The 27,202-nt window shown below is 40.2% G+C and overlaps 1 protein-coding gene across 2 annotated transcripts in view; it reads right to left on the bottom strand.

Annotated features, from left to right (window-relative positions):
• The window catches only part of TANC1 (tetratricopeptide repeat, ankyrin repeat and coiled-coil containing 1), a 138,365-nt gene extending 117,316 nt beyond the window's left edge, over positions 1 to 21,049 (bottom strand). For both annotated transcript variants that reach the window (XM_081313979.1, XM_081313980.1), the window contains exon 1: positions 20,854 to 21,049. The gene's annotated coding sequence lies outside the window, so the exon portion shown is untranslated. The remainder of the gene's footprint in view (positions 1 to 20,853) is intronic.
• Positions 21,050 to 27,202: the final 6,153 nt, after the last annotated feature.

Genomic DNA, 27,202 nt, shown 5'->3' with positions numbered 1-27,202 from the left:
ACATTCTCTTAGGTTATATATCAGGAAACCAAAAAAAGGGAAATTGAAAGTGATTTGCATGTTATATATATATATATATATATATATATATATATATATATATATATATATATATATATATATATATATATATATATATATATATATATATATATATATATATATATATATATATACACACACACACACACACACATATTCCTTCCAGTTATTGCTATAAAGTAGGGAGGAAGAAAATGAGAGGCCTGAAGCAATGTAGACTTCATAAACGTTAAAACTTTCAATCATTCTATCCAAAAATAATTGGAATGCCTTATGTTCTGACAAGAAAATAAGTCCTAATGTCTGGAAAACTAGAATAGGAACAAAGCAATTAGATATGCAATTACAGTATACATTAAATATAATCTCAAGCAGCCTTTTAAAATATGTATATAAAATATGTATATATTATTTTCTATTAATTTACCACAGGATCCCAAATTGTAGGCGTGATTGATGGACTCTACTAGTAGCATCTATGGTAAGGGTATTTTAAAAATGAACAGAGTAGTGATTTATAGTTAGCATGGAAATATTAACTGATCTACTGTGAAATCAGGACATGTAGTGAATAATTAATTGGTATTCTATTATGCAGTGTACAGACTTGGAAGGTGACTTTGAAATATCAGGCAACAGCTTAGTGCAAAGCATTCAAAAAGCTACCCAAACAAAAGAAAGCTGGCAAAGAAGACTTTTGTGAAGCTGAAACTTTCATGGCAATCCCTTAAAATTAGATTTTATCTTCTCTCCTCCACAGACTTTCGTCCTTTCTCACTGATTCATTTCACATGTTTTGCTGGGTGGGGAATTTTTAGAAAAATCTGGAAGAAAACAGGGAAACTTCATGGATGTTTTCCTCAACGTGGAGACTTTATCTTAAGTTTCCATCAACTGAACAAAATATCCATGAAATTTCTCTGCCTTCTTCCAGAATACCTTCTTCTACTTTGCACAAATTTTCAAGACTTACCCAACATAAATTTTTGACTTCATCTTATCCTTTGCATGTAGTCCTCTCAGAGTAAGTTGTATATATGCACTCTATCAGTAAGCATCAAATAGAACTAGACGTGCAGTTCTTGAGCCTTTGGGGGACCCAGGGTGTGTATGCTCTTTGACCATGAAAATCGAGAGTAATTAAAATTTATTCTTGATTTTCATGGTCAAAGAGTAGTGTGACTTTCTCCATCCCACACGTCAACCAAAAGAGGCTCAAGTCACACACAGCATTTCAAAGCAGTATATTACATAATATTCGGGCATTAAAAGGGCTATGATTTCTGTCCACGTTTTATAATATAGAACACATAGGCACCATTTTTGGTGGTCTAAAACAACAGACATGGACATATTATAGTAAACAACTTGCCTAGGGAAGCAAAATGTATTTGGACCAGTAATCAGCATAAAAATTCTTCTTTGACAAATCTAGCAGAAAAAAGGCAGTCTGTTGAGAATAATCAGTTTAGCTCAACACTATTTTTTATCAACTGCTTCCTGAACGTCCACAAGGAATTCAACTCTAACAGGTTTTAGCAGGAGAGGTACGATTATTAGCAATCATAATTCTCCTATGTCTATGCAATTATTTGCACTGTTCTTCATAATTGCTTTTAGTCATGCACATATTCCAAACTCTGCATCACCATAAAAATCTGCTTTTGAAATAAAAAAAAAGTCTGCAAGGTGAGGTGCCTATGAGCCTATTCATATATATTATTAACTCCCTTGACTGAAGTTGAATCCTGGATGCATACCGCTAGTCCTCAACTTACAACCATTCATTTTGCGACCGTTACAACAGCACTGAAAAAAAAGTGACCTATGACTGATTTTCACACTTACCACTGTTGCCGGTATTCCCATGGTCATGTGACCAACTGGCAGGCATTTATCCCAGCCTGCTTCCGACAAGCAAAGTCAAAGGATGAAGCCAGATTCACTTAATAGTCACAAGATCCACTTAACAGTTGCAGTGTGATTCGCTAAACAACTGCGGCAAAAAGGTCATAAAATAATATGGACATGGTTTGCTACTGTTTTCTTCTGAGTCATTTTAGTGGTTAGAACAAAGGATATCCTGGGGCAGAATAAAAGGGAGATTGGGAGGTACCCTCAGCCTTTTTGTGTTCTGGGAAACTACTGCTTTATAATGTGCTAACACATTATAAAGCATCAGGGACCAGTTCCGATGAGGTGTTTTTCCACGGACCGGAGGGGGCATGGTTTTGTGTGCTGACTGCATCCCGCGGATGGGGCTTCGCTTGTTGTGCGGACCGGTTGCTGGCATGCCGCGGCCCAGTAATTGCTACAATTATTTTCCTGTATCTTTGCAAAGCAACTCTGAAAGCACTGCACACATTGTGGCTGGCTACACCTTATATAGCAGCCACTGTGTTTTGATGCTGTGAGCTTTCAAGTGGGTGCTGACTCCCGGCAACTGCTTAGACAAGTTTTCTTGGCAAGATTTCAGAAGTGGCTGGCCATTATACCTGTTCCTTCTTATGGCTGAGAAACAGTGAATGGCCTAAAGTCACCCAACTGGCTTTGTGTCTAAAGTGGAAGCAGAACTCAAAATCTCATTTCTAGGCTGCTGCCTTAACCACTAGACCAAACTGGCTCTCTCTAGATGCCCATTCTATAATCTCAATCTTTTAAATGCATAATTTTTTCCCCAGAAAAGATGGAGAACCCATGCATTAGCATGCAAAGGTGCCTAAGCAATGCAATTCATAGGTAGAAAGAAACAGAATAGGGTGGATTCATTCCACTTCTCATCCCCAGTTTTATAACCCAACTGCCAACTCTAAATTGAGTCAAACAACACATTTTGTAAGTTTTTTATCTTAGAAAGAATGATCAGTGTAGGGGAGGTAGGCTTGTTGTTGTTGTTGTTGTTCTCTTTCATATCTGTGTTTGCTCTAATATTGAGTAACTGAATTACCGACCATTACGTTAATGCCCAGAGAGAAACTTTGAAAAACTGGCCTCTTCTCTCACTGACTCTACCAAGAAAACTCTGACAACATGCCAGAACAGCAGTTAAACATTAAACAATCCATACTAACTCCAGCAAAGCAAAAGTTATAAACATCACTGGAAGGATTTAAGGAAGTTTTGGAGGGGAGGAAAAAAAAAGATCAAAAATGCATAAAAGTAAAAACCTCTCCTTCCAGAGCAGCTGTGTTTTGGCTTACCAAACTGGTTTTCAAAAGTTTGAACCAAGGAAGTCTAGTAAAGTCCATGAAGCAAATAGACACAAAAGAACCACACTTAAGATAACATTACGCAGGTCTGAAATTCTTCAATATATGCTGCACCTTTTAAGCCAGTGGCAAAACCCTCCTTTGTCACAACTCTTCTATCTCCTCCCGTGGGATCAGGGGATCTCCTGGTTCTTGTTAGACCTAGCCTTTGCAGGAAGGACCTTAACAATGATTCCCACCCACCATGTCAACACAACAATCCATGTTCTCATATGTGTGAATACTATAGCTTACATGTTAACAATGATGGATCAACATTAATGACGACAACTTTATACTTAGAAACTGTGGCACATGGAAAGGGAGAAAAGAGCAAGTTGGAAGTCAGCCTGATTTCAAAAAAGAAAAAAGAAAAAAAGAAAAAGAGGAATAATATGTCAGGTGTGTGTACACCAGGCTTCTTGCTAGATTCTAAAGTAAAATGAAATAAATGCACAAAGCCTGACTTAATTTAACAGATTATCCTGAGACTTCTTTGACCTTCTGTTTTCAATTACAAGAGCTTCTCAAGAATTCTTGCAATAGCAGTCGAAGGGCACCAGATCAATGGTTCCTAGGGACTAAGATATGTAAAGCCCAAACCATTTCAGCAAAGGGAAAATGAGAGATTGTTTTTAAGATTTTAGAGGAAATGGGAAGTAATGTGGTAGGTATTTTGGAAGGCTGCCAGGGAGTGATCATGTAAAAAGGAAGGGTGTGCTGTGAAATATACTTTAATATAGGAAAACACTGATCTGAGACTATTTACCAGCTTTCAAAGGAGATCAGTCTGAGAAACTGCAGGCTTTAACAGGTTTGTTGTTGTTGTTGTTGTTAGCTGCGAAGTCGTGTCCGACCCATCGCGACCCTATGGACAACATTCCTCCAGGCCTTCCTGTCCTCTACCATCTTCTGGAGTCCATTTAAGCTCACGCCTACTGCTTCAGTGACTCCATCCAGCCACCTCATTCTCTGTCGTCCCCTTCTTCTATTGCCCTCGATCTTTCCCAGCATTAGGCTCTTCTCCAGTGAGTCCTTCCTTCTCATTAGGTGGCCAAAGTACTTGAGTTTTAGCTTCAGGATCTGGCCTTCTAAAGAGCAGTCAGGATTGATCTCCTCTAGGACTGACCGGTTTGATCGCCTTGCGGTCCAAGGGACTCGCAGGAGTCTTCTCCAGCACCACAGTTCAAAGGCCTCAATTCTTTGGCGCTCAGCCTTTCTTATGGTCCAACTTTCACTGCCATACATTGCAACTGGGAAGACCATAGCCTTGACTATACGCACTTTTGTTGACAGGGTGATGTCTCTGCTTTTTAGTGTGCTGTCTAGATTTGCCATGGCTTTCCTCCCCAGGAGCAAGCGTTATTAAACAGGTTTAATAACAGGTTATTAAACCATAAACAAATCATTACTACATCACAGTGAAGACCACCAGACTAATGATTCTTTAGCAAATCATGGCTAAATATAGTCACCTCTAGTAGAGATGGGTGGCACATAAATCTAATAAATAATGCATTCTGATTTTTGGTACAGTACAAACGGCTGAATACATTATGTTCTGAACACGTACAGTTCACTTCTTCCTTAAAAGCCACATAAGCATCATTTTTGTTTACAGACTGCCATGAAACCAAAGTGAGAGCCTATCAACATGATTTTTTAGTGGTGGATCCACTCTTTTCCTTACAGCACAGTTTTTGAAAGTAATTAGATTAAATACTTTTTCTTTAATGTGAGACATCAATTATAAATTTGATTTATAAAACAATTATATGATCAAGTGGCCGCGTAGCAGAGTGAGCGCCTGTTACTCGTCCCAGCTTCTGCCAACCTAGCAGTTCGAAAGCACGTAAAAAAAATGCAAGTAGAAAAATAGGGATCCACTGCGGTGGGAAGGTAACAGCGTTCCGTGCGCCTTTGGCGTCTAGTCATGCCGGCCACATGACCACGGAGACGTCCTCGGACAAGCGCTGGCTCTTCGGCTTTGAAACGGAGATGAGCACCGGCCCCTAGAGTCGGAAACGACTAGCATGCATGTGCGGGGGAACCTTTACCTTTACCTTTTTACCGTATGTAAGATATTTATGTCAGGCACAGGAAATCAGGAGCCAGGATACAGTTCTAAATTCCATGCAACCTATATACAAGAATCTGATCTATTAATGGTCAAGGAGAATTGATGTCAGGTAACTGTGAATGGATTCCAAGGGTGGGGGCTGGACTTAGTTGTTTTACAGGTCATAGTGACTCTAAACTGATGCCCTTAATCCCACCCTTGGGCTCGGTTAGGTCATCTCCTACATCTTAAATCTGTTAGTTTAACTTACTCAGGGTCAATCTTTGTGTCACCAGGACCTGGACTTTGCCCTTACTGTATTGCATTTATTTGGCCATCAAAGGTCCCCAATGATCACAGGAAGCACAATGGAAGAATTAACAGCAAGGTTAGTGCACCTATTCTGCCAGTTGGTAGATAAATTTGGTAGTACTTTCTTGGAGGTCCCTGGCAGTTACAAAAATTTGGACCAGGGTTACTTATGGTTCACAGGCTGTCCAACCCTGAATTCCAACTGAAAAAAACATTCCTACACAGATTTCAAACGGTTTCATAAATCAGTTCCAAATACTAGACCCGTGGTGACGAACCTACGGCACGTGTGCCACAGGTGGCACGCAGAGCCCTCTCTGTGGGCACACACACCATCGCCCCAGTCCTAGGCCTTCAGCTGGGTTTTATAAAAACCTTTTCGCTTTAGGCCTCTGCCACCGTGTCCAAAAAAAAATATGTTCAATCAATTTCAACTTCTCGTGGGGGAAAAAAAGATCGTGCAAAGTTGGAATTGATTGATTGAACTTTTTAGTCCCACCCAGTCTGCCGTTACCTCAGCCATGCCCACCCAGTGGGCCACGCCCACCCAATGGGCCACACCCACCCAATGGGCCATGCCCACCTGGCACCCGACGATGCATAAGTGGGTTTTGGGTTGTAGTTTGGGCACTCGGTCTACAAAAGGTTCGCCATCACTGTACTAGACTATTGTAATTAGATCAATACTTTCTATGACAAGAAATATTTGAACTTTAGTTGAAGTTCATATTAAACCAATAACCAATTAAACCAATAACCGATTCAACCTGGCCGCACAAAGTACTTAAGCTGGTTTGATATGCTTAAATCGTCCTTATTTAAAATACCATCATTTCCTGGGGGGGGGGGGAGAGAAACTACATGAAGGAACTTATTTTATAGTCCTATCAGAGTTTTAATAATCTAATCACCAAAATTAATCAATAAATATGCTTGAACTGAAAGATAACTTTTGTTTTTATTTAAAATAGAGATGGAAGAAATTCGTGAAAGGTTTTCAGCAGTTCAGTACACAAGGAAGGTCAGAGAAATAATAATGCTCAAAATGTATTTGGGGATAAATGCATAGTCAGTATGGCACAAGAGTGAAAATGCTTTCCATTCGTGGTAAAACACTATTCATTTCAAACTTAAAAGCACAGTTCCACCCTAGTAGCTGGTGTGGCAACATTTAGAAGAAAGGAAGAAACCAGCAGATTAGAGAGTTACTGAATCCAAGAAGTAGCCACTAATAACAGACTTGCAAATCAGGGAAGAGTTTGGTAAGGAATGAAGACTAATTAAATGGTCTTGTTAAACAGAGATCCAGAGAACACTTCAAACATTTTTTCAAGCAAACTGCATTCATAACAACAAATCCTATACAGACTACGTTATAGCTTGGCCATTTTCCTTAAGGATTATGGTTAGGTAATAGGTAACGTACTAACTCAGTGCTAATTATTTAACCCAAGCACAACACTATGGTCTACCTGAAATCTAATAAATGCAATGAAGGATGACAGAGTAAAGAATTACACTATTAGGAAGAACTGCCGACTTTAGAGGAATGGACTTTAAAAGTTTCTAACCTGGCAGAAATGGCAAAGATTTCGGCGTATTTGAAAGACCATTCGCAACAACGATATATCGTGGAGTGGAAAAAATGGATTGATTACATCCAGAATAAATATGGGACTAAAAAGTTTCATTTAGCATTTGAATAAGTATTGATGTGATATTTATATTGCTTGTAATCATTTTATAAGAGCTAAAGTGCGATAGACCTAATAGCTTATTGTTGTTAGCATATGGTAGTTTATGATTGTTTTTTTTACTTTTATACCTTGTATTTAGCTCTGGGAAGTTGGGGAGGGGGGAAGGGGAGGGGGGAGGGTTGGGCTGGGTTGGGAAGGGGGAGGGGGTGGGGAGGGGTTGGTTTGTTAAAGATAAAATGTATTGAAAAACTTTTCAATAAAAAAAAAGAATTACACTATTTATGTAGATGCATTTAGTTTACAAAATATTAAACCCTGGAACCTACTTCATGACGCTAGAAAAAATAAGGCTGCTAAGGATACATCGACAAAAACAATTTTCTGGGCATATGGTTTTCTTTTTATTATTTCTGTAGATAAAATATTCGTATCAACCACCTCCTTTTCAACTTATATTGTGGAAAGATGCAGCTGAGAACTTAAAATTTTCTTGCCAATGGATAGTGGTTTCCAGATCCTTATAAATATTTGTCATTATTGTCCCTGGATATTTTCCTCTTCTTTTCCCTTTTGTTCTTACTGAAATTTATTTTTAAAAAAAAATGCTCCTATTTGCCAGGTAAACTATATGGTGAAGAAATGCATGGAGACTTATAAAAAAAAATCTCTCTCAGTTTTGGAAGCAATTCGAAGTTCTTAGAACAAAAAAAGCTTCCTCAGAATAGTTCAAATAGTGAAGTATCTTGTTCAGTTCAGTGAAGCTTCCAGCGTCTGGCTGTTCCCTGGAGCTTTTCCTGATCGCTTCTTCTCCTAGAGCAGCGATGGCAAACCTTTTATAGACCGAGTGCCCAAACTGCAACCCAAAACCCACTTATGCATCGTCGGTGGGCGTGGCCCATTGGGTGGGCGTAGCCCACTGGGTAGGCATGGCTGAGGTAACAGCAGACTGGGTGGGACTAAAAAGTTCAATCAATCAATCAATTCCAACTTTGCGCGATCTTTTTTTTCCCCGTGAGAAGTTGAAATTGATTGATTGATTGAACCTTTTTTTTTTTTACACACGGCGGCGGAGGCCTAAAGAGAAAAGATTTTATATAACCCAGCTGAAGGCCTAGGACTGGGCCAATGGTGCGTGTGCCCAGAGAGCGTGCTCTGCGTGCCACCTGTGGCACGCGTGCCGTAGGTTCGCCACCACGGTCCTAGAAGTACAAGTTGCTTCTGCTGATCAGACAGTTTGCCATGCTAGCCACATCAAATACAACAGTAGCATTACTTGTTGCTATTCAGCTGTACTGTGGCTCAGCTGTATTGGCATTTCCCTGGCACTGATGGAAGTTCATCTGGCTCCTTCTTGTCACAGTAATATAAAAACTTATATTGCTTCCATAAGACATACGAGTTGGGACTTTTGTAGGCTTCCAGAAGATGCAGATGGAAACCACTACTAAAAATGTAATTATATATCCAATATCCAGTATCCAATTCCATCAAAATTAGCTGTTTAAATCTTGTGTCAAGTTTTCATGCAAAATCTCTCTTTCTCCCTCTTTCTCTCTCTTGCTGCCACATAAAAAAAAATATTACAGCAGTTTTCCCCAACCTGCAGTTTTTTGTATGTGCACTTCAGCTCCTACAATTCCAACATAAGGAATGAAATATCTACCAAAAACTACGGTGTATTTTTATCCCATACATTAAATATTACAGGTAGTCCACAATTAATCATAATTAAGACCGGGAACTCCATCATAAAGCAACATGGTTGTAAAACAAATGACTGCGCTGACTTATAGTGGCAGATCTGATGGCAGTCATTAAGCAAATCATGCAGGGTTATTAAGCACAAAGTTACATGAGCACAACCTCTGACTTCCTGCCAGCTTCGCTTATCAGAGGCCGGTAGTGAAAGCTGCAAATGATAACCACATGACTTGCCACTATCGTGTGTTCCCGCTGCAAAATCCCCAAATTCGTGATCACATGGCTGTGGGGACACTGTGATAGCTGCAACTTCCAGGACTAACTGCAATCCTTATTCAGCACTTTCATAACTTTGAATTGGTCACTGAACAAGTGGTAGCTAAGCAAGGACTACCAGTAATAACCTTTTGTTGATAAGCTATCCTCAATTAGCATAGTTTTCTCGTACAGGGGAAGATAGTGGGTAAGGACAAAGTAGGGAAAAGAACAGTGCAATGTTTTAGACTTTATTTGGGGGAAAAATTGCTTTGGGCACATAGGACAATCTACCACTCATTGCTTTGGCTGTGTAATCTTGGGAACAAATGCTATTGCTTTAATAAGTTGTAGACTAGTTGTGCATTTGTACCCCAAAAGATCTCTTCTGGATTGAATTCAAGGCAGCACACGACCCTTGTAATAACAGAGATGAAAAATCATTAAAAATAAGGGCTATATTAAATCGGGCTTACATTTTTTCTAGCACTACCAATCAATAAGCATCATCTATCAATTCTAGCATTATAGTAGGAAAGAAATGGGGGAAAACACAGAATATGTTTTAAATAGAAACTAAAAACACCTGCAGTCCCATAAAATTCTGTGTGAGGTGATGTGGCAGCACAAAACATCTTACATGAAAACTCCTTGTTTTTTTAAAACAGGATAAACAACTTTAAAAAACCAATTGTTTCTTTCTTTCTTGACCTTTTTTGTATGATACTTTAATAAAATAGCTTCCCTTGCTTTTTTTTTTACATGACTACACGGGTTCATATATTAAGAGTTATTAGAAAAAAATAGCATTTAATCCTGCTTTTATTGCAATAATGGGACACGGTGCATGGAGGAAAAAGTAAAAGTTCTATGAATCCATTTAAATTTTTTTTTTACAAAGCTTAATAAAGCGGTAAGAGGAAAGCTAAACTTAGAATCTTCCCCTCCATTCCAGAAACAGATGATTTCATGGAAAAACTATTTCCTTTGGAGCAGAATATATATTCCACATCCTAAATTGTCAGAATTTTTTTTAAAAAAAAAACCCCAAAAAATCAGAAATTTCACACCTAAACTGGTAAGAAAAGAAACAGAGCAAAAACATCACTTCTGAACTCTGAAGAAGGTCATCTTCTTCCAAAATACACAATAGAAAACTTCAGAAAATAAGTTTGCATCCTCATGTTTTAGTACTACATTTCATACCTGCTTTCTTAAATGACTCCACTGTTGAGGTGGCTCTTCTTACCCTCCTTCACCTGTGGTTTGCATCTTTGGTTATTAAAATATTTACTAACATAGATTTTTATATTTTATACCTATTTTTTTTTACATTTGTTATCTTATCTTACTGTTGGACAATGTGCAAAGTTACTTTTGGTAAGATGGAAAACCATATGAATTTTATAAATAAATACCAAGTCTGTTAACAGCTATGTTCAGGGATAAATTCCTTCAAGTTAAACTTGATTTGTGCTAATACTAAGGATATATTCATACAGAATTCTGAACAGCAACACTGACAATCACCTGGATCAGGGGTGGGGAACTATGGCCCCTTTATGACTTGTGGATTTTAACCCCCAGAATTCCTGAGCCAGCATAAAATGGCCATAATGCCCCACCCCTATCCAGATGATTCCTAAGCCAGCACTGCAGTTCCATAGTAATCTCCCATTTCAGTCCTAGCCAGGTAATCCTGTTGAGCTTCAGGGCCCAAATATGATCAGCCAGTTGCTGAGACTACTGAGAAAGACTGCTGATGCACCCACAAATGCCTTAGTCTAGAACAGTGATGGTGAACCTTTTAGAGACCCAGTGCCCAAACTGCAACCCAAAACCCACTTATCACTGGGTGCCGGCCAGGCGTGGCCATGGTGGACTGGGTGGGCAGGGTCAGGATGGAGGGGGCCAGTCCCACACCATCTCCAGGGCATGTCATGCATGCCCACAGAGAGGGCTCTGAGTGCCGCCTCTGGCACGTGTGCCATAGGTTCGCCACCACTGGTCTAGAATATTAATGTTTAATTTCATTAATTTCAATGGGAGCATAACAATCAGAGGGACAGATGTATACAGTGAATAATCCTGGGGATATGGAAGATTTGTCTGCATACAGGGTCAACTTTATTGGAGATGGTGAAGTCTGATAATGTTTGAAACATTCTGGCAGAGGCTGAAACTCAATTATCTGCACCACATGTACCCAACATGTCAACAGTCCCCCACTTAAAAAATCAATTCTGAATGGGTCTGTTTTCAGTAACAACAGATTGATAGCCAAGCAAAAGGAAATACAGCATTGGAAAACAACAAACTCTCCAAAAGTGAAACTTGAGAAAAGCTACTAGGTTTAGGAGACAAGCTACATGTAGCATTTAATAAAATAAGACACTATCATCAGATTTCTGACCTTAAGAATTCTTTCAAAATGTAATTATACTAACAACACTAATTCTTTCTTCATGTGAATACAATATGTTATCTCAGTTTAGGGATATCAGGAAATGAAAGTGGATAATGGAGCTGATCTGGAATTATTATTATTCTCCATTAAATGAAAGATCATTTCTTTGAAAGGAAGCAACAAGAGAACAGAGGAAGATCATTGTGTACTTTACAAACTTCCTATAAATATTTTATTGTGCAAGACACTGCAAAGTAAACACATCTTACAACAGCCCTGGGGTTCTCTTTCTATTTTTTCAAAATCTGTTTTATGGAAATGAGACTCAATAAATAAAAAAAGCAGGACTTCCAATGATGGAAAAAAGACCAAGGCAAAGCAAATGACCTCCGCTAGGACTTGGATGGGGAAATATGCCCCTTCTGGTCTTCAGCAGCTTTCAACACCACCACGGAATCCTTCTGGATTGTCTCTGAGGACTAGGGACTAGAGCAGGGATGTCAAACTTGCAATGTCACGTGATGTGTCGCGACGTATCATGACTTTTTCCCCATTGCCGGAGCTGGGGTGGGCACGGTTTTGGCATGACGCATCCGGCCCGCAGGCCAGCAGTTTGACACCCCTGGACTAGAGGCACTGTTCTGCTCCTGCTAGCAGGTGGCTCCAGTTGAGGATAGTAAGGAAAGAGGGTTTTGTTTGTCTGTCTGTCTAATTTATATAGTCATCCATCTCATCAAAGGCTCTGGACAGCACACAACAATCAAATAAAACAACAAAAGTAAAAACAAAGTTTTCTCTTTCCTAATATTTAACATTCAGGTGAAACCAATAGAAAAGGTCATGAATCGGACTGGGGTACAGCAGCACCAAGACCAGGATGATATTGTTCTGTTCCAGCCTACAACCGGCCCTGTTTGTGTGTCAGGGACAACCCCTTTTTCCTTTTAACAATCAATAGGCTGGGAAAAACCCAACCCAAATTTATTTACAGTTCCAAATAATAAAGTCTTTCAAACAAAAAAGCAGCAGAATATTTTCTTCAACCAAAAATACATGATTCAAAACATCCAACAAGAGTCAAACAGATTAGCAAGAACAGACCAGGATTCTCTTTGAATGTCTCTGAACGGTTGCCTTCAGCAACCAGCACTGCCCACACCTTCCCCTTTTATTATCTGTCCCAAGGCGTGGCTTCTCAATGCTTTCTCCTCCTTTCACTGAGTTGGCTCATAGATTTTCTCTGCTCTGCTCTGCTGGGTTGCCTTCTGGTTCTAGCGTCTCTGAACAGATTCAACTGTGACTCCTCTGAGTCCGACTCCTCCTCCTCACACAGCTGAGCCTCATGAGGAACACAACTGGAGGGGCCAGGCTGAGAGTCCTGCAGTGCATCAGAGCCTCCCTCTGACACCGAAGGCTCTCCAAACCTCCTCCTCCTCCTCCTCCTCCTCCTCCTCCTCCTCCTCCTCCTCCTCCTCCTCACTCAGCTGCTGGGAGCACAGGCTGACACTGAATCACAACAGATATCCAGTTTTTCATCATAACTTAAGATTATGCCAAAGAATGATCTAGGATCTGGATGCAGCACGGCAGTCTGAAGCAGAACCCAACAAACAAGATGTCTAATTACTGTAAATCAAGAGGCTTTGTTGGCTATATTATTTTCTCTTGTTGAGGAAGGGGTCCTCCTAGACTCAGTTTATTGTTGGCTGATCAAGTGGAGGTTGTGGCTAGAGGCCAGTTCTGGTTCTATTTGGTGAGAGGACCCTGCAGAGTAACTTCTGCTGTTATTACTACCTGCCTGGACTGCTACATGTGCTCTACATAAGACTGTTAGGTGATACAAGATGCAGTACCTTGTGTCTTAGCCAGCAGTTGTTGGGAGCACATTACACCTGCACTGGCTTCCAACAGAATTCAGAATCCAGTACAAAGTGCCAATTTTGCCCTATAAAGTCCTATACATCATGATATTTTTTTTCCTAATTAAAATCAGCATGGCCAATCTCCTAGCAGAAGCTGCCAGTGGTAGCCTACTTCAATGAAGAAGGGGGCTGAGGTGCAGTACTACATTTCAGTAACAGCACTTACTCTTTGCAACACTCTCTCTGTTGAAATTAGATTTGCTATCACCCACATCTTGTTTCAGAAACTGTTCAAAACCGAGTTCTTCCTTATATTGTGTCTTCACTGATTGGAACAATCTAGGGGTTTTAATATACTGAAGTGAATATCTTTTCTGTTGCTATGAAATGACGGTGGGTTAGTTTATTTATTGTAGATGCTTTATTGAACATTTCACTGTTAATTGATAATGGACATTAACTGCCAGTTAACCACTATAGAAGTCAGTGGCAGGCAGGATTGTAAGTTGTGGGATTCCTTTCAGAAGTAATGCAAGCTAAACTTGTTTTGGTTTGTACCTCTCAGCCGCATAAACATTTGTTACACCATAATTATTTGTTTTACAAATACCACAAGTTTGTAGAAAAAAAATCTGTTAAATATTTATTGATTTATACAGCCCGAGAGGCAGACTACTGCATCAGGAAAACAGAGTAATTATCTCCCACCTAATTATCTCCCCACCCTTTACTGCCACAGTGATGTACCCTAGTTTCACAGAATTCTCACTGCAGAGAACATGTATTGATTTTTTTTCCTCTTCATCTTCCCAACCCTGACTCAGGCAGACCAGATGTGCTGACAGAGGAAAAGGAAGTACAGATGGTCCTCATTTAACAACCACTCATTCAGAGACTGTTTGAACTTAAGCCATGCTGAATGAATACTACTTACAACTGATCCTCAAATTCTGGCAGTCACAGGGGCCCTGAAGCAAATGACTGTGATCCAGGTGCTCGGTAATTGGCCTGGATTTGTGACTGCTGCAGTGGTCCACAGACATATAATCATGATTTGTGACTTTTCTTGCCAGCCTCCAACAAACAAAGTCAATGGGGAAACCAGCAGAAGTTGAAAGCCAGTCGTGTTAGGCCTCACTTAATGACCCATGTGGCCCTCACCTAACAACAGCAGCCAAGACTGCCAGAATTGCTGTTGCTAAGTGGTGTGGTCATGTGGTTTTTCAACTTAACTATTGTGTTGCTTATCAACAGTGTTTCCATCTCAATTGGCACCATTAAGCAAGGCCTACCTGTAGCAGCACATACCCAAGATTTCATTCCTTCTCCTCCATTGTGAAGGAAAGCCATCAGAACCCAGATGCTCAGCCTAGATAACAAAAATGCCAGGGTACAAAATTGAACTGAGGGAATGAAGACATAACTAAAGAAATGAGTGCAGAAATGCCTGTAGTATACGATGCTTTACAAGCCGATTTTGCTAATAAAATCTGCAGAGCACACTTATCAAGCGCAGGGAAATGAGAGGTCCAAGCAGTTCAATGAATATTAAGGTTTATTGCAAGTTTATGCTCTCTACAAGAATCTGAACGACTAATGGTCAAAGCAAATTGGCGGTAGGTAAGAGTCAACTGGATTCAAGGTGAGCTGGACTTAGATCTCTTATGGGCATGATGGGACTCAAGATTGATGACTCGTTTGACTCCTCCCTCGGGCTCAGCCTTACAATTCTTACAACTTTTTTCTTAGATATTAGTTACACTTTTGAGGTGAGACCAGCCCAGTCTGAAACTGAAAAGCAATCTTTCAGGAAACCTGGCTTATTCTCCAGTCAAAGATGAGCTAAACTACTTCATTGCCTGCACTCAAGATTTGAGCACACTATAACAGAGTTTGTCCCCATCCATCTTCCTTGACTATAGGAGAATTCAGCAGGGATCTGCTTATCTTGTTCACAGACAAGGGAATATTAAATATAACAAATCCAACTTCAAAACCAGTGGAACAGCCAGGAGGAAAGGTGAGCCAAATGAGCTTTGGAACAAAAGAGGCAGTGTCTTCTGGGTGCGTGCAACATCTTGAGGCATATGGAAAAAGTATTGCATCACAACATCACCAATGCTGCTTTGGTCCATCTTAACCTGCCACCCTTACTTCCAGATGCTGCTGTGTCTTCTAACTGTTTCCCTTTCAAAGAATGCAAAATGCAGAAAATGTCAAAAACAGGTGAATTCCTAATGACTATATTTATAATGAAACATATGTTTGAACTGAATACAATAAATATGCTTTCAAACCGATCCCACAACTTTTTTTATAAACCCTTAAACAATTATTAAAAGGAAAAGGGGGGGGCAAGTCCACAAGGAAGATGTTGAAGCACTTAAAATGTAAATTGAACTGCCATATCATCAATTTAAAAATGTTTACTTCCAGAAACATTTGTCAGATGTACAGTATATCCTGTCTGATCTCTGTAGAAAGATGGCTGATAAGCTTAGCTGGGATCAAAAATTAATTTACCAAAATGCTGGCAGAAAACAGGATTCAACCTTCTACATGTGGTTTGCATTATAGATAGGAGAATACTTGATTCTTCGGATAAAATAGGACTACAAGTATAATTGGAACATTAAATCAAGACCTACTGTAAGTCCTTTGAATTAACTCCATGCTTTTCAAACTAGAGGCCTACCCAAACCATTAAAAGAAAGATTCTCGGAAACAGATGCTGAATTCCTTTGTTTAACTTAAAGAGCTGCATTAGAGCAGATATGCACCTATGGATAGTGAATCTATACATAAACCTCTAAAACGACCTCTCTAAACAATTTGCCATAAACCTCAAATGATAAAGTGACCAGCAGCAGTCTGCAAGAAAGCATAATCTTATAACCTTTGTATATTTTGACTGAAATATGCCAGATGTACTATTAATGACATTAAATGATTTGGTTTCATATAGCTTAATTTCACTACTTTTAACAAAGCAATTTCAACAGACAACTATAATACTTATTTTCAGCCAAGAGTGCGTGCACAGTATCTGTTCCAAAGCACAAGATGGTGGAGATATCACATTCCTGAGGATGTTGTTACACAATTAATCTCCTCCAAAACATGAACAAGAGAGAGGAGAAAATACATAGTTTTATATGAGAACATTTGCCTAGAGTATTTTTAGTTTACAGGCAAGCCAGCTTTTTAAATGAAGCCCTAGAAAAACATAATCAATGTACTTAAGTTATTTCCTCAGTTTTTACAGTCACTGCAACAGCTTATAAAGACAATATAACTGGGCAGCTTAAAAAGAAAGAAAAAGCTAATTAGAAAAGATACAAAGAGGTCTTGGGCATATTTGTACAAACTCTTTGTGTTAGTTTCCCTTACTGAATCCAAAGAATTGTTACATGATTAAAGTATTGGTGAGTATAGATTTTCTTCTGAGAATTATATGATTAGAATGATGTGGAATCCATACAGAAGCAGTTACTCTATCAGTTAACTGGAACTTAGTTTGCAAAATGCCACAGGCTTATTTATTTGTTCATTTTTATTTTCCACATAAAGGAGTAATTGCAGAATTTTCATCAAAGGAAACAAATATCATCATCAATTTCTATAAATACAACAATGTCCCTTATAATACCAATCTGTATTTTTTGAATCAGATATTTTTTTTTATCACCATCAAACCGCTGCGGGAAAACTGACGCAAAATATATTTCTCTTAATATACAGAGTTGAATTTCTATTTTTCGACTCTGATTAAAACAGCATGTTTCATTTCTTAGAACTATATCCAATGATGGATGGTCACTATGGACACAAGGCTTTTGATACAATAGAGCAGGGGTCCCCAACCCCCAGTCCCTGGACCAGTACCGGGCCATGGCATGCTAGCAACCAGTCCGCACAAACAAGCAAAACCCCATCTGCGGGATGCAGGCAGCACCCAAAATCACACACTCTCCAGTCCGTGGAAAAACCTCTCTCTATGGAACAGGTTCCTGTTGCCCAAAAGGTTGGGGACCTCTGCAATAGAGGCTTCCACTACCAGATAAGGTAGGGTGACAATTTTGAATAATTGCCTTCCCACTATGATGATTTTTGGCACTTTCCAAAAGCCTCCAATATTTTGAAACAATCTTGGGGAAGCCACAAAATTCTGTTAAGCCTTCACTAAATGAAATACATTTTCATCAGCATAGAATACTGAATACTCCTTTGTGCATTAGTTACATGTGAACAAGCTCAAGATGTCCCAAACACTTAGATTTCACTCACTTTATGCTTTACAGATTCAGCAGAAACAACAACTACCATAAGGCAGCATTTTAAGTTTTTCTTCATTAGTGCATTACAGTTCCTAACCTTATTTCTAAGCAGCCAAGCTCAGAGTTGGTTTGTCACTAGTTCTTCACAGCACTAGTTCTTCAATTGAGGGAATTATTTCTTACATGGTTATTAAGAATTGGATACATTTAAAAGTAGGCTTTTGATACCAGATTTTGTAATATTTCAGGTTAATTCTCATTTTATTACATTAAAAACCACTGTGTTAATTAACAACATAAACATTTGGTAACAAAATATATACTTCCTTTCCATTGTTTGCTGTTTCCCCCAGTCATTTATGCTGCAAATGCCAATATTATGCAATCTTTTAAGATGAACTGAGAGTGTGGAACAAATATATTGTCTCCAATAATCACTTTTTCCCCATATACAAGTAGTCCTTGTTTAGTAAGCACAACTGGGACCAGCAATGGTAAAGAGTGATGACTTGGTCATTAAACAAAGTGGTAGACTATGTGCCGTCAAAATGTTTTCGTCTCCTAGGGACCACATATTGCAGATAGAATTTCTCCAAGGCAATCCATCTCCAATCTATTTTTTAATGTGTCCCAATGATGCACTTATCACCACCTTACCAATGGTCGCCACCTTCTCTTTTCTAGCAAAATGGTTGCTAAGTGAACATTACATGACCACAGCTGTTCTTTCTTTGCTTAACAACATCAGAAGGATATGACCCCAAAAAGGTGGGTTAGCCCAAATGTTGGGGAAAGTTTCTGGAACCTGTCAAACAAGGATAAAACAGCAAACCTAATAGCCTCCCCCCCACTCTGCCCTATAGAATGCTGATCCTGGCACTGGGATAATTAGCAAGAAGGAAATTAATGTTCGTATTTACATTCATTGAAGAGGAAGGGATTACAAGAGAGTAAATAGGCACACAATGGGGAATACATGTTGAAAGCAATCCGCTAGTGCCAGCTGTTTGCCTAGTACATTCATGGATGCCAGCCATAAGCCACTTAGGAAGCAGTGTCAAACTGATTAGGGTCTTGTTGGGGTCAGGCAGCAATGCCAGCCAGCTGCCACATTCTAATCAATTAAGGTCATACAGTAGACTTGTTGCAGTTAGAGCAGGATCAGACACAGGACAATGCATACTGACTGTAATGGTGAACACAAGGGAGACAAAAAGAGAGATACACTGCAAAGATACAACACAAGCATTGGTTGCAAAGCTACTTTTTCATCACCATTGTAACTGAGAACAATGCTAAATAAGGATTACCTTTATAAGGAGACGGCCAGACTCTGGAGAGAGAATAAAAAGCCTTTTTGCCTTCCTACCTTGTTCTCCCTCCTTCTGGCTTGTCTCTCTGGAAAAAAGAAACTAAAATCTTCTTCCCCCAGTCAATCTTCTCTTCCCCTTTAAAAATCCCTCCCCAAGAGCCCTGCCCTGCCCCCAGCCTCCGCAGAGGCCTCTGGAGCTCCTGAACTCTCTTCCGAAACATCAGTGTTCTGGCAAAGCCTCCCAGCCAGCGCCGATCTCCCCCCCCATTCCCCTCTCCCCTACACTTCCTTCCTTCTCCCCTTCTCATTTCTTTCCTTCCTCCATGCTCAGTAAGGGGTGATATGAGACGGAGATTGCCAGCGCTGCTATCCCGCATTGGGGGGGGGTCTGTCCCAGTGAAAGGAAAGCCTTGTGGCTGCAAGGCTGGAAGTGTTGGTGGGGGGGGGTTGGAATTGATCTGCAACCTGGTTGCATCCATCAAAGCCAGAATGCGCTCAGCCTAAGATCCACTGGAATCAGCAAGGAGCTGCCTTGCCACCTCTGCCCCGCCCCCTGAGTGTGCGCATAGAAGACAGCCAGCTCCGGCATCCTGTATGAAGTCAGCCTGCATGACAAGACAGCCAGCAGGGATGCTGGACTCTGCTTGTGCGTGCACAGAAGGGGGCGGGGCTACCCTGTGGATTTAACGCTGAGCATGTTCTGGCTTTGATGGATGCAACCAGGTTGTAGATCAGCGCCCGGTCGGCCTGGGCGAGGCCGAGGTGCGGCAGGCCAGTCCTTCGCTCTTTTCAGAGCAGGTCCCCAGGCCGGATGGAACCACATGTTGGGCCACATCCGGCCCGCGGGCCTTGTGTTTGACATGTCTGACTTATACAGTCTACAGCAATGTTGCATAAAACTAATTTTAAAAAACCAAAACATTATACAATTTTGACAATGGATGGTAACTTTCCAAATACAACTCTTTAATTTTTTAAAAAAAATCTTTACATTACATATAAATTACGGTACTATAAATGAGAAAATTTCAGAATAAATTCTTAAGGGGCTGAATTCAAACAGAGCTTTGAAATCAATGAACTTTTATTTAATCATGAAGGAGTAATTAATTACTTATTAGTTACAATGATCTATTCTAAGCAGGATAATACAGTGTTCTCATTACAGGTAATCAACTCACTTTTTAGAACAATCCCTATTTACAGTATGTAACAAAATAAATATGATATTTTCAACTGTGGCTAATGAACATACTTAAATGCTTGAAATTCTTTGCATCTCTTGGTCAGAATTTCAACTGATGAATATTTTAGTCTTAATTTTCACATTACTGTTACAATATTAATATTACTAACAGTGTGGTATCTTTCCTCATGCCTTGAGGAACCTTATACTCCTCATGCATAGTACTCATTTGAGTAGAAAGATAGTGTACAAATGAAGTTAATTCACTGAGCAAATAGATGAATATCGTGGGGGGAAAACTTGCTCTTCTTCTGAATCCCACTATCTCGGATGCATAATACTAAAAGGGGAGTAAATTAAATGAAACATGGACTAATTCCATGCAAAAATGATGCTCCCATGTAAAAATGCTTCAATGCTACTCACTTTTTTTTAACCACTTTTGTCAAATCTATCAATAAGTGTGTCCCTGGTCATGCTCCTCTTATAAGTTACCTTAGGATAGTGTTGAAATGTCTGGCCAAACAGAACACAATCCTCTCAACTTGTAATCGGATCTGCACAATCCAAGACCTCAGGACTATAGGCAATATAGTACTAGCCCAAAAACTGTAATTGTGATCCAATTTCTCCCAACATTGGTGCTAGACTGAACATCCTATTAAACATGACAGAACAGGAAAGTTTTTTTAAGGATAGTAATCTCATTAGTTATATTTTAATTAGTTGCATTTTAGTGAATTAATCATTATTCTGAATTTGGCCCTGTTCTTTTTTTGGAGTAACCCTGTAAAAAGAGAGGGTGGTTTTCAATACAAAAATATTGGAGATACCTGATATAAACTAATGTGCCAGATGTCTTGCATAACTACTGATCAGTTTTGGGTTTGGTGCATTTAATAATTCTGGGAACATTGCTTACTGTTGATTTATAATTTTCCCCGGTACTGGTCTCAGAAACACACAACAAAAAACAAGTTCTTGTTGTAATTAGCAGAAAAATACAGACTCATTTTAATATAATTTCTGGAAACCATATATAAAACGAGAGGAGAAACACTTAAGAGTGCAGAATTCCCTGAATGCATTAATATTTGTTTAATTTAAACACAGCCCAGATGACTTCTGGTATTTTCTGAAGGAGTGTGTGAGAGAGGGAGTTGAGTAAATCAACGGTTTTGTGCATCTGCTGTATATAGCATGACAGCTTGAAAATCCTCTGCTGAATTACTGCAAGGAACAGCAGGTCTGTTTGAAGATACTACAGCAGACTCCTTGTTGCATTGCCTGGGTGAAAAAAAAAGAGAGAGTATGTGGCACTGTCACTACTAATCATTATGGAGGATGAATATCAAACAGAAAATTAACAATAGCATAGCAATAGAGCCTTCTTTGATCTTCCTACATCTAAAGGATACTGCAGTGGTAAATAACTGTAGTATTGTGAGTTCCAGGAAACACACATTCCATAACTTCAAAATGAATCCTCATTCAATGTATCATTTTGGATAGCAAAATATCAAAAATACCAGGATGGCATTGTAGCCTTTTCTCCTAATTCAGTAGAGGCTTTCTTCATACTACATTACATATTTCCTTAACAGCACTTTGAAATAAGCCTAAAAGGATTTCTAAACAAAAGTCTTTTTGTGCTACCAATTGAGGAGGGGAAAAAAGCCTCAACAAGCACATTGCTATCCGAAGACAGGAGCAAAGGGAGGAAGTGTCTCCAAAATGCAGAATGCAAACTCCCACATATATTCTGATGAACTGAAAAATGTTCTACTCTACTGCAGACTTCAGTAACAAAGCTCCAAAACAAAGCACATATTTGAAAAGCAAGGCCTGAAGCACACAACAGAAAAAGAGAAAGGAATGTCCAGGTGACAGACAATCTTTTCTTGCTGATTCCAAAGGAAGATATTAAATGTGCAGTCTTGACACTGCCAAATTAATTGCTTTGTTTTAGGAGACAGTGCTAGAACAAGACTGCCAATCGCACAGTATGTCAATCCTCAACTACAACAAAACAAAATATGTTTTATCCCCGCCCCACCCCCAACCACCTCTTCTATCTTGTCTTCAGAGGCAAGATTTTTAATTAAATTTCTAGGGATATGCCCATGGCCCACCCCCCCACCCCATATAAAGCAAATACATAACAATTTTATTTGTGCTCATTACTCTGAATAAACCCAAATCATTTCACAGATAGGGAAAGCAATGAAAAAAGAAGCATTATATATTCAAAGAAATCCATTGTATACTCAAATAAGGACACAGAAAAGGGGATAACCTGGCGTTCTTCTGAAGAATCAGCTTAACCCACAAAATTCTGTATGGATTTAAAAACAAATTTATAAGCACAACATTAGTTCCACTACACCCTTATGTGTCCTATATGACAATACAGAATATAAGATGGGGGAAAAAACAGAATCAGAATGAAAATGGAGAGAACAAGTTTAATTCTCAGTTGGTGAAAATACCTGAAGCAGAAAGTAGCTTTATCCATACAGTGCACTTCATTTCGACTCTCCTATCTCTCTACAGCAGGGGTGTCAAACGGCCGGCCCACGGACCGGATGCATCGTGCCGAAACCGCACCCACCCCACTGCCGGCAATGGAAAAAAAGTCATGATACGTCGCGATACATCACGTGATGTTGCGAGTTTTAACACCCCAGCTCTACAGGTAGTCCTCACTTAAGAGACATTCGTTCAGTGACCATCTGACGTTATCGCAGTGCTGAACGAAAGGTGCTTGCGTCGGGTTCCCGAAGTTATGGCTGTTGCAGCACCCAGGTAGTCACATGATTAAAATTTGGGCACTTGGCAAACCACCCACACTTTACAACTTCAGGGGTGCTTCAACTCCCTCTATCTGCCTATCCCCGCCCCTTTAACCCTCCTGCAGTGGTACACCTCACCACCAGCAACTCTGGTGCTGAAGTAGAGTCCCTGGTTCTTTGGTAGTCCCAGCTGCCCTCCCATCTGAGGCCTCCCAGCCACTGCCAAGAAATGCTGCCTCAAGCTCTGCCCCACAGCCAAGCGCCCCAGCGGCTCTGTACCCCAACTGCGCAATCGGGGTAGTGCCACCCCATCAAAGGACAGTAGGCATTGAGAACACCAGCCTTACTTGTTTTAGGCCTAAAAAAGAAACCCTGGCTGAACTTAAGCAGTGGGTGTGGGAGACAGACATTCAGGCCGACAAAGCCCCACTTGTTCCTAAAGGGTAGTGGCCACCTATCAACAGATATCACTGAAGTAGACAGGGAGATCTAACGGACAAACATTAACTCTTAATTTTTTTTCTTATTGTTGGATTGTGTCCAATGCTCGAAGACTACCTGGACAAGTCCCTGCAGTTTTCTTGGCAAACTCCTTCAGAAATAGTTTGCCAATATCTCCTTCCTAGGGTTGAAAGAAAGTGCCTTTCTGCTCCAGAACTTATGGCAATTAAAGTAGAACAATGCCTGCTGAGTAGCACAAACGGAACCAAGCAGAAAAGCTCATACAGTCAAAAGATAAATTCATTATTAGATTAGCAATTTTACTGTTTCTCAGCCTACAAAATTCAGCCTAGTTCAGTAAAGGGTGGGGAGAGGGAGGATTAAAATTTAAATAATCGTGTTTCATTCTAACCTACAGAACATTTTCAACAAAACTCAGTATTAGTAGTGAGGAGTATTTCATTTAAAAGAAAAAACTTTTTCCCCAGTCATAACCTTACATATTTATCATCTTTCCTTAATTTTGTGATTTTTTCCTTCCTCAAATAAAATTAACTCCTAAGTCACTCAACTTCATTTCTTTCATCTCGCTATCACATTTCACTTGTTGAAGATTTTGTCTAAATATTTTCTCCATATCTTCTAACAAGGACATGCAAATTATCAGCTTATTTTCCTTTCTTCAAAGCAGTTCACATGATAAACACGTTGGGAAAACCAAACTATTTTTGTATATCCTGAAATGTATTATAAAAATACATATATATAATCTGGGACACAACTTTCTTTCAAGCTCAGATTTTCTGTAGTACTTGAAATATTTTCATACATCTAATAAAGTCGCAAATGAGACCAAGCTCTCAGATAATTCACTGAGACACAACTTATATGAACACAATCTTATTTCTACCAGAACTGAAAAGGTCATTTTCATTGCAGAGGTGAAGATGTGGAATGCGAAGGGGAAAAGAGTACTTAAAGAACACTGCTGTTTACAGGTATTAAAAACCAAAAAAGATATACTCATTTTTCTGCAAATAGCAAATGACCACCACACAGTTTATTTACTTATCTGTACCCCAGCTTTATTATTTACAAATAACTCAAGGTGTTGGCTAACATACATAGCATACCGTCCTTCTCCTATTTTCCCTTGTGAGATGAATTGGGAAGCGAGAGAGTGACTGGCCCAAGGTGACTCAAGACACCTTTCACAGCTAGAAATCATCCATGCTCTAGTCCAGGGGTAGGCAACCTCGGCTCTTTTATGACTCATAGACTTCAAATTCCAGAATTCCTGAGCCAGCTTGGCTGGCTCAGGAACTCTGGGAGTTGAAGTCCATGAGTCATAAAAGAGCCGAGGTTGCCTACCCCTGCTCTAGTCATTATTTATTCAATTTATATTGTTGCAGCTACTCTGGGCAGCTTAAAAAAGTTTAAAACGGTAAACAAAGATAATACAAAACTATTAAAATTAAGAAAGATTAAATAAAGACTAAAAACCCAGAGCACAGGAAACATGGGAGGTGGAGATCTCTCTACATCCATCCCCAGCGTAAAGCCCCCTTATCAGGGCTCCAGGCCAATTGGCACAAACAGGTGTTGAGGCTCTTTAACTTCACTTCCCGAGGGAGAATATTCCAAAGGATGGGGCTACAGCAGAAAAGGCTCTTCTCCTGGACCCCAACAGCCAAAATTCTTTGGCAGATGGGATCTGAAACAAAATCTGTGATTCTTGCAGATCCAGAATCTACATATAGATACATCCTACATTCACAGAATTTTACCTGGCTCACTGGACCAACAGGTTATAGATTTTCAAAAATATATTAGTAATATCTTAATTTAATTTAATTTAATTTAATAATATTTATATACCGCCCTTCTCCCTGAGGACTCAGGGCGGTTCACAGGGCAGAATAAAATACTAAATACAAACATTAAAAAGAGATTAAATGATTGCCCAAGTTAAAACAATTGGAATACAATTCTAAAACCCCAAGATAAAATTAAGACACCAAAAATAAAAAACCCCACCAATCCCCATCAGGCTAGGCCGGCTTGTACAAACAGAAACGTCTTGAGATCGCGACGAAAGGAGCGAAGATCGGGCGCCATCCGGAGCTCTACCGGTAGCTGATTCCACAGCTCCGGAGCGCCCACAGAGAAGGATCTCCCCCTGGGGGCCACCAATCGACATTCTCTGATCGGTGGCACCCTGAGGAGGCCCTCTCTGTGGGAACGCACAGGGCGCAGGGAGCTTGATGCCGGCAGCAGATGTTCCCTAAGGTACTCTGGCCCCATGCCATGGAGGGCTTTGAACACCGTTACCAGTACCTTGAATCTCACCCGGAAGACAACTGGCAACCAATGCAGCTCACGGAGCAGAGGTGTAACGTGGGAGTATCGGGAGACTCCCAACACAACTCTCGCGGCTGCATTCTGTACCAGTTGGAGCTTCCGGGTGGTCCTCAAGGGCAGCCCCATGTAGAAAGCGTTGCAGTAGTCCAGACGAGAGGACACGAGCGCATGAGTGACCGTGCACAAATCATCCCGGCTAAGATAGGGCCGCAACTGGCGCACCAGGCGAACCTGGGCGAAGGCCCCCCTAGTCACAGCTCCTATATGGTCTTCCAAGGTGAGCCGTGAATCTAGGAGGACTCCCAAGTTGCGAGCCCTATCTACGGGGGGTAATAGTTCACCCCCCATAGCCAGAGGTGGAATGTCCGAATAAACCCGGGATGAAGGTATGCAAAGCCACTCAGTCTTGTCGGGGTTGAGTTGAAGTCTGTTCCTCCCCATCCAGACCCGAACCGCCTCCAGGCAACGGGACATCACATTGAGGGCATCACTGGGGTGGTTTGGGGTCGAAAGAAAAAGTTGGGTATCATCAGCGTACTGATGATACCCAACTCCAAAGCCACGAATGATCTCACCCAGCGGTTTCATGTAGATGTTGAACAGGAGAGGCGAGAGGACCGACCCCTGAGGAACTCCACAAATGAGAGACCTCGCGGTCGACCTCTGCCCTCCTGCCAACACCGACTGCGAACGTCCCTGGAGATAGGAGGAGAACCACTGTAAGACTGTGCCTCCCACTCCCAGCCCCCTGAGACGCCGCAGCAAGATACCATGGTCGATGGTATCGAAAGCCGCCGAGAGGTCTAATAGGACTAGAACAGAGGAATATCCCCTGTCCCGAGCCCTCCAGAGATCATTCTGGAGCATTAAGCATTTTCAAGGCAAAAACAACTGCATGCAAACTGTTAAGTGAGGGGTCCTTGGTACTCTCTGAGCTTGGTTGTTTTCTTGCAGACATTTCATTACGCAAACAAAGTAACATAATCAGTACCCCTCATTTCAACCGTAAGCTACAAATATTCTACTTTATTGAAACTGTTGTTTCAGGAATAACTTATGGGTTTTTTTTCCTTGCTGAAGAAAACATTCATATTTGTAACAATAAATCCATATAGTAAATTAGAAATACAAGCCATGTGTAAATCAGTTATAAATATAAATAATAAATAGAAGAAAATTGCATAAATAATTTTGGCAATAACTGCTGCAAAGGTGAATAGCAAATCAAAAGATAATCAATTATTTGTCAT

Source organism: Vipera berus (assembly GCF_964194415.1).
Source record: "Vipera berus genome assembly, chromosome: 1".
Taxonomy (NCBI): Eukaryota; Metazoa; Chordata; class Lepidosauria; order Squamata; family Viperidae; genus Vipera; species Vipera berus.
Note: the sequence above shows the minus strand (reverse complement) of the source record. Positions and strands in the feature narration are given on the sequence as shown.